This window comes from Mustela putorius, unplaced genomic scaffold, assembly GCF_011764305.1.
Source record: "Mustela putorius furo isolate JIRA1106 unplaced genomic scaffold, ASM1176430v1.1 tig00000460_pilon_pilon_pilon, whole genome shotgun sequence".
Lineage (NCBI taxonomy): Eukaryota > Metazoa > Chordata > Mammalia > Carnivora > Mustelidae > Mustela > Mustela putorius.
In genome coordinates this window covers 12014022-12022925 of record NW_025421389.1, presented here as the reverse complement: position 1 = coordinate 12022925, position 8904 = coordinate 12014022, and the positions used below count along the sequence as shown (strand labels likewise).

The window sequence follows — 8904 nt, the reverse complement described above, 5'->3', positions numbered from 1 at the left end:
GGAGCCCGACCCTCAGGCTGCAGCTTTAAGATACTTAAATAGAACTTTGTAAGGAAATATTTGGAGATGGGTATTTTTGTCTGCTCCTCCTGCACTGAGCCTTGAGGTCAGAGTCATGGCAAGTCTTTGGGGGCTTATTAAAAACTGTTTCTTTGTGGGGCACCTGAGTGGCTCAGTCAGTTAAGCATCTGGCTCCTGACTTTGGCTCAAGTCATGATCTCAGGGTTGTGAGGTTGAGCCCAGAGTCCTCTTCCAACTCTGCACTGGGTGTGAACCCTGCTTAAGATTTTCTCTCTCCCACTCCCTCTACCCTTCACCCACCTCTAACAAACAAAGAAATAAACAAAACAGCAACAACAACAATACCCTGTAACTCTGTTTGCTGTAGTCTTGGGGATCTTGAGAATGTAAGCTGTATTGACTTTCAGAGCTCTGTATTTTAGGAACCAAGCCTAAGACACAAGGTACTTTGCTTTCAATCCTACCCCTTTGACAAGAGACATTTCACATTTTTGTGTCTATTAATTATTACAAAATACCATTTCTGGCACAAAATTCATAGTAGTGTTTAATATCCTTTTGGTTGTAAATAGTAGAAAATCTCCCCCAAACTGGCTTATGTATAAGGAAAATTTATTGTTCAAGTTAGTTTAATCCAAAACTAGCACTAGATTACATCATGCAAAGATAACACAGATTGATAGTCTTTTACTTTGCATCTTGGAACACTTTTCCTGAAGATATCTTTTTTAACTTCATTCCCTTCATTTTTGCCAAGGGTTACTTTTTCAGTGAGACCTTACCTAAGCACAAACATTTTCTATCATTTTTTATTAGTTTTATTGATATAATCCATATATCATTCATTTGCCTTTTTAAGGTACAATTAAATATTTTTTATTATAGTCACAAGTAAATGCAACCATCATCACAGTCTTTTTTGAATATTTTATTACCTCAAAAAGAAATCCTGTACCCTTTAAATTAATCACTCTATTGTCTAACTTTCCCCCACTCCAACCCTAAGCCACTATAAATTTACTTTCTGTCTCTATAGATTTTTGAGTTGTGGACTTTCATACGAATGAGATCATATAGTACATGGTCCTTTGTGACTGGCTTTTTTCACTTAGCATAATGTATTCAAGTTTCATTTTTATTCTAGCCGTTCAAATGTACGTAGAGTGATAACTCCCTGTGGTTTTGATTTGCATTTTCCTGATAACTGATGATACTGAGCACCCTTTTTTGTGTTCATTGCATATGCTTATTGACCATTTGTACGTCTTAGGAAAAATGACTGTTCAGGATTCTTTATCCATTTTTAATTGGGTTAATTGTCTTTTTATTTTTGAATTGTTAGAGATTTTTTTTTTTGGCAGTTTCTTACAAAACTTAAGCACATGTTTATACCATATAATCCAACAAATACATTTCTAGGTATTTATTCCAGAGAAATGAAAGCTTATGTTCACTGAAAAACCTATACAATATTTTTGAATTGTTAGAGATTTTTTATGTGTTTTCTGCACGAGTTACTAATCAGACTAAAATTTGCAAAAGTTTTTCCCATCCTGTGTGTTGTCTGTTGTCTTGGTGGTGCCCTTTGAAGTGTAAGTCTTGTTTTGATCAAGTCTAATCTGTCTATTTTCCAATAGACATTGTTGCTGTTGTTGCTTATACTTCTGGCGTCATGCTTATGAATTTTTTGCAAATTCAACATCAGGAAGGTTTATCCCTATGTTTTCTTCTAGGAGTTTTATAAAAATTTTTGCTCTTACATTTATAATGTGAATAGTACATAATGTGCATTTTTTTTATTTTTCTAAGATTTTATTTATTTGTTTCACAGACAAAGATCACAAGCAGGCAGAGAGGCAGGCAGAGAGAGGAGGAAGCAGGCTCCCCGCTAAGCAGAGAGCCTGATGCAGGGCTCGATCCCAGGACTCTAGGATCATGACCCGAGCTGAAGGCAGAGGCCCTAACCCACTGAGCCACCCAGGTGACCCCATAATGTGTAATTTTGATAATAATTTTGTATATAGTGTAAATAAGGATCCAACTTAATTTTCTGACTTGTGCTTATCCATTTGTCCCAGAAATGTTTGTTGAAAACACTATTCATCTAATATTGAACAGTATTGCTGTCCTTACTGAAAATCAATTGGCAATAGATGTGTGGTTTTGTCTCTGGACATTCAGTTCTACTTTGTACACACACACACACACACACACACACACCCTGGTGTCAGTACCTTACTGTCTGGATTACTACTATCTATGTGAGTTTTTATCAGAAAGTGTGAGTCCTCTCAATTTATTCTTCTTTTTCATAATTGTTCTGGCTTTTTTGCATCCTTGTAATTCAATATAGATTTTAAAATTGGCTTGTCACTTTCTATAGTGAGCTGGTATTATTGGAGGTGTGCTGAATCTGTAGATCAGTTTGAGGAATGTTGTCATCATAGCAATGTTAAGACTTCCAACAGATGAACGTGAGATGTTTCCTATTTATTTAGATACTCTTTAGCTTCTTTAAACAATGTAGTAACAGTTTTTCAGAATATAAGTTTAACACTTTTTTGTTAAATTTATTACTATTTATTCCTTTTGTTAAAATTCCTATTATTCCTTCTGTTAAATTTATTTCTAAGTGTTGTATTCATTTTGCTACAATGTTAATGGAATCGATTTCTTCATTTATTTTATATTATTGTTCAAAGCAAGTACATAAAAAAGCAATTTATTTTTGTATATTGGCCTTATACCTGCAACTCTGTTGAACGCATTCATTAGTTCTAATAATATTTAGTGGTTACTTAAGATTTTCTGTGCAAAATATCAGGCCATCTGTGAATAGAAATAGCTTTATTTCTTTTAAAATTTGAATATTTTATTTATTTTTCTTGCCTAATTTGTCTGGCTGGGACTTGTTTTGTTACGAATCTTAGGGATAAATTATCCAGTCTTTCACCTTTAAATATGCTTGCTATGGGTGTATCACTGATGTTCTTTAGTAGGTTGAGAAAGATCCCTTACATCCTTACTTTCTTTACTGTTTTTACCATGAAAGAGCTTTGGGTTTTGTCAAGTATTTTTCTGCACCTACTAGGATGATAAATAAGAATTCTGATTTTTGTTCCATTAATAAGAAATATTACACACATAGATTTTTCAGATGAAAAACCATCCTACATCACAAAGATAAATTCCACTTGATCATGGTGAATAATTTTCTTCCTCCATTGTTTCAGCTGAGAAGCTAGCTATTAATCTTGAGATTCCTTCATAAATATTTTTTTCTTTCCACTTTCAAAATATCACCCCTATCTTTGACTCAGAATTTTTTTTTTTTACTATGTTGTGTCTGTTTATGGTTCTTGATTTCATTTTGCTTCCTTCATATTACCACATGAAGAAAGCAAAATTTTAAGATAAATTTAGGGAGTTTTCAGCTATTATGTTTTCAAGTATTTTTAATTCTTTTTCTTTCTCTGCTTTTCTCCTGGAACTCCCATTATGCATATGTTGCTTCACTTAATACTGTCCCACATTTTTTTGATTTTGAGACTCATTTTTCTTCAGCTTTTATAATTTCTATCAATCTATTTTCAAGTTTGCTAAGTCTTTCTTCTGTCATTTTAAATCTACCATTCAGTGCCTCTAATATATATATATTATATTTTTATGTATTTTTATATATTTATATTATATATAAAAGTATAGTAACTGAAGTAAGTATATATACATATATGTATATATACATATATATAAATTATTAAATTTTATTAAATTATTAAATTTGAATTAAATATATACATATATGTATATATATTTAATACATATATTAAATATATGTTTATATAATATACTATATATTTATATATATATAAGTATAATGACTGAAGCAAATATATATATAGATAATACATATATATATGTGTATATATATATATATATATAAAATCCAGAGATTCTATTTGATTCTTTAAAAATTCCTATTTATTAACTGATATTCTCTATTTGATGTAGCATTGTCTTTTACCTTTCTTAAATTCCTTAATTCTTTAATTCCTTAAATGATTTCCTTTACTTCTGTGGACACATTTATAATTGCTACTTTAAAGTTTTTCCTGTTAAATCTAATATCTGATCACTCTTATATGAGTTTCTATTGCCTACCTTTTTGGTGATGTTTGGGTCATACTTTCCTGTGTCTTTACATGTCTCATGATTTTTTATTAGAAAATAATTTAGATGATATATTGTACCAAATTTGAATACTCCTTCCTCAGGCTTGTTTTTGTTTAGTTCCTGGCTGAATTATTTTAGTGAGGTTAATTCCCTCATCTTCACAGTGTTAAGGCTGTGATATTGCTCCTCAGTGACGTGTGTTTTTGAGTATTCTCACAGTCACCCTGGGATGAGAGTGGTGCTGGTAGGGTTCTCTTAAACTCTTTCCCTGTCCAAACCATGCCATTAAGCATCACCAGTTGCCAAGAAATTGTTCTATTATTTTCAATAATGACCTGGGGTATATATTACTCTTTAAATTAATCCAACTAAATTGTGATTCCTTGGAAAGAACGGTTTTTGAGGTGAGTGCTATTTGTTCTGACCCCAGCTGTCTTATTCCCAGTTTCTTTCATGTAAACTAGCCAGATTACAGTCTAGGCTCTACCTTCATTAGATACACGAATCTCCTTCCAACTGTCTTTTTTTTTTTTTGAAAGATTTTATTTATTTATTTGACAGACAGAGATCATAAGTAGGCAGAGAGGCATGCGGGGGTGGGTGGGAGTAGGCTCCCCACTGAGCAGAGAGCCCAATGCGGGGCTCCATCCCATGACCCTGAGATCATGATCTGGCTGAAGGCAAAGGCCCAACCCACTGAGCCACCCAGATGTCCCTCCTTGGCGTCGCTCCTTCCAACTTTCTTATGCAGCAGTTACCACTGTTCTTGAAAGTGTCAGTAGAATTACACTGTTCTCTATTGTGTTGCAAATGAAATCAATTCCTTTGGGGAAAAAAATCAAGAAGTATCTGTTTTATGGTATGCTTCTTCCTCTAAACAAAATCTCTGAACTAAGGTTCTGGACCTGGGCGTAGAGATTATGGCAGTCATTTTTCTGGGTGACATTCTCACTTTAGAATCTGAACAGTCAGTGGAGAAAGGTCAATACCCTATTGGTCTTCTCATCTTGCCTTTCCTGGCATGCATCACTGACTCAAAAATGGAAAGGACTATTAGGGTCCCAGTGTGATCTTTATACCATGCCATGCCCAGTGTAAAGCCTCCATTCTGTAAGTGGGGATTAGGTAGAAGAAAGGAGCCCTATCTGTCAATCACACTCCCCTAAGACACAGGCTCAACAACAGGTAGTTAGCAGCAGGATGAGAAATGCTGAAGGTGTACTTCTTCGGGGTATGAAGCCCTAATGGCTGGGAGCTGAGTAAAGAAGGAGTCGTGTGTTCTTGGCTGCAGCAGTCTGGAGTGGAGTCTCTGCCTTACTGAGCAGGAAGGTGGGAGAGAAGGAAAAGTTTTGGCTCAAAATAATAGATGCTTACTATCTTAAAGAATTTCCATAGATTTTTCTTTTTTTTTTTAAGATTTTATTTATTTATTTGATAGAAAGAGAAAGAGAAAACATGAGTAGAGGGGAAGGGCAGAAGGAGAGGAAGAAGCTGACTCCCTACTGAGCAGGGAGCCTGATGTGGGGCTTAATCCCAGGACCATGAGATCACAACCTGGGCCAACAACAGAAGACTTAACCAACTGAGCCACCCAGGTGCACCATACATTTTTTTAAAAAAATGTTTTTCTTCATTTCTTTTTTCTTTTTTCTTTCTCTTTCTTTATTGTTTTTAGAATAAATAACAGAGGCTTTAAATTGTTTTTTTAAATAATTTTCATGGGACACCTGGGTGGCTCAGTTGATTAAGCAGCTGCCTTCAGCTAAGGTCATGATCCCAGCATCCTGGGATCAAGTACCACATCAGGCTTCTTGCTTGAGAGGGAGCCTGCTTCTTCCCTTGCCTCTGCCTGCCTGTGCTCTCTCTCTCTCTCTCTGACAATAAATAAATAAATAAATAAATAAATAAATATTAAAAACTTAAAAAAAAATTTTACAATTTTCACTGGATTATGGAACAGTGGAACTCCTGATGTGAGACTGAAAGTAAAATTTTATTTTATCATTCTATCTCATTAATTTTACTTACCACTGTTATACTCTTTATAAATAAAAATAAAAATATAAATACAAATATTTAGCACATATATGTCACATGTGTTCTAATATTTTGAATAGGACCATTTATTTTGCTTATATGTATCTACCACCCACAGACACCAAAATGTAAGCTCCATGAGCCTCAAATTAAAAATCTAGTCTCAGAAACTTGCCGGAGACTTGAGAGAAAGCTTGCATCCATGAAACAAAACCAGAATGCAATAAAACAGGAAATATTAGAGAATAGTAAAAAAGCTCTTAAAAATTCAATATATAGGGGTGCCTGGGTGGCTCAGTCATTAGGCATCTGCCTTCGGCTCTGGTCACAATCCCAGGATCCTGGGATTGAGCCCCACATCGGGCTCCCTCCTCAGCTGGAGCCTGCTTCTCACTCTCCCACTCCCTCTGCTTCTGTTCCCTCTCTCGTTGTGTGTGTCTCTCTCTGTCAAATAAATAAATAAAAATCTTTAGAAAAAATTCAATGTATAAAATCAAAATTTAGAAATATCTTTAAAACACTAATTCAAAAATATATATGCACCCTTATGTTTATTGCAACATTATTTACAATAGCCAAGATAACAAAGTGTCCATCAATAGATAAATGGATAAATAAGATGTGGTGTGTATATATATATATATAATGAAATGTTAGTTAGCCATAAAAAAAAAATAACATCTTGCCATTTGCAACCACATGTTTGGATATGGAGAGGATTATGTTTATTGAAATAAGGAAGTCAGAGAAAAATAAATACTGTATGATTTCACTTACATGTGGAATCTAAGAGAAAAACAAATGAATGAAGAAAAAAAGAAATAAAGAGATAAACCAAGAAACAGAGTCTTAACTATAGAGAACAAACTGATGGTTACCAGAAGGGAGGTGGGAGGCAGGATGAGTGAAATAGGTGATAGGGATTAGGGAGGGCACTCACCATGGTGAGCACTGAGTAATGTACAGAACTGTTGAATCACTATACAGTATACCTGAAATTAATATAATACTCCATATTAGCTATAGTGGAATTAATTTTTTTTAATCTTGGAAAATTGTTAAATATAATTTTGAGATCTCACTGCTAGGCAAGCTGATGGAAAATGGAATAGAAAAGATGAAAAAAAATTAGAGTATAAGTCCATAATATCCTATTGACAACCAATAGGATTTTCATGAAGAAATGAAGAAATTATCAATGAAATGTTAAAATATTTTTCATAATTAAATCATTTGTCATTAGATTGAAAGGACATTGAATATTAAGGAAATTATTATTATTTTTTAAAAAGGAGCCAGGGGTGTCTGGATGACTCAGTCAGTTAAGCAAATGACTCTTGATTTCATTTCAGACCATGATCTCAGGGTCATGAGATTGAGCCCCACCTAGGGCTCTATGCTGGACATAGAGTCTGCTTAAGATTCTTTCCCTCTGTCCCTCCCCCCACGAAGAAAGAATGAAAGAAAGAAAGAAAGAAAAAAAGAAAGAAAGAGATTATCCAAACCAATGTACATCAAGCTCACGTGGGCAGCACATGTACTAAAATTGGAACAATACAGAGGTTAGCATGGCCCCTGCATAAGGATCACATGCAAACCAGTGTACCTCATTATGAAACTTCAGTGTATCAGGGAGAAAAAGAAGTTCTAAAATCATACAGAAAAGGGAGTGTGCTTGAGATTTTCTACTTCTGCCCCTCCTGCCATTTACACACACATTCTTACTCTCTCAAATAAATAAATAAATAAATAAAATCTTAAAAACAGCAACAAACAAATATTATCAGGATGACAGCTGGGCAATAGGCCTGAGCAAGGCCAGTCTAAACTGAAAAAGGAGACTGTAACTTCTGTAAGGGAGGTCTTCAGGAGAAAATTGGAACTGCGACATTTTTCAGGGAGGATTGACCATAGGGAAAGTTTTATAAAATTATGATTAAAAAGAAAGAGCAAATTTAAAGCACTAAATATGCACATCTGATGTATTATTTTTGAAAATATACAAAGAACCCTTAAAACTCAAAAAGGAAAAGAAAAATTGAAAAGTGGCCTTACGATCTTAAAAGACACCTCAAAAAAGAAAATATGCAAATGGAAAATGAGCATATGAAAAGATGTAAATATATGTCATCAGAGAAATACAAATTAAAACAACAATTAGATACTACCACACACCTATTAGAATGAGCAAAATTTCAGAAATTTGACATTAAATGTTGTCAAGTAAATAGAGCAGTAGGAATTCTCATTCATTGATGGTGAAAATGGAAAGTGGGACAGATACTTCAGAGGACATTTTGAAGTTTGCAACAAAATTAAACGTATTCTTATCCTATGACCCAGCAATTGCACTTCTTGATATTTACCCAAAAGTGTTGAAAACTTATGTCACAACAAAAAACGAAAAAACCTACACACAGATATTTATAGCAGCTTTATTCCTAATTGTCAGAACTTGGATGTCCTTGAGTAGGTAAGTATATAGGTAAGTTCTGGTACATGCAGATAATATTCTATTCAGAGCTAAGATGAAATGAGCTATCAAGCCATGAAGAGACATGGAGGAAACTTAAATGCTTATTTTTTAAGTGAGGAAAGTTCATCTGAGAAGGCTGTGAACTATATGATATTCTTGGAAAGGCAAAACTATGGAGAGAGTAAAAGGATCAGCAG

General features: G+C 34.1%; 1 pseudogene; it reads left to right on the top strand.

Moving 5' to 3' along the window:
- The first annotated feature begins 7755 nt into the window (after positions 1 to 7755).
- Positions 7756 to 7851, top strand: LOC123392218 (annotated as a pseudogene).
- Positions 7852 to 8904: the final 1053 nt, after the last annotated feature.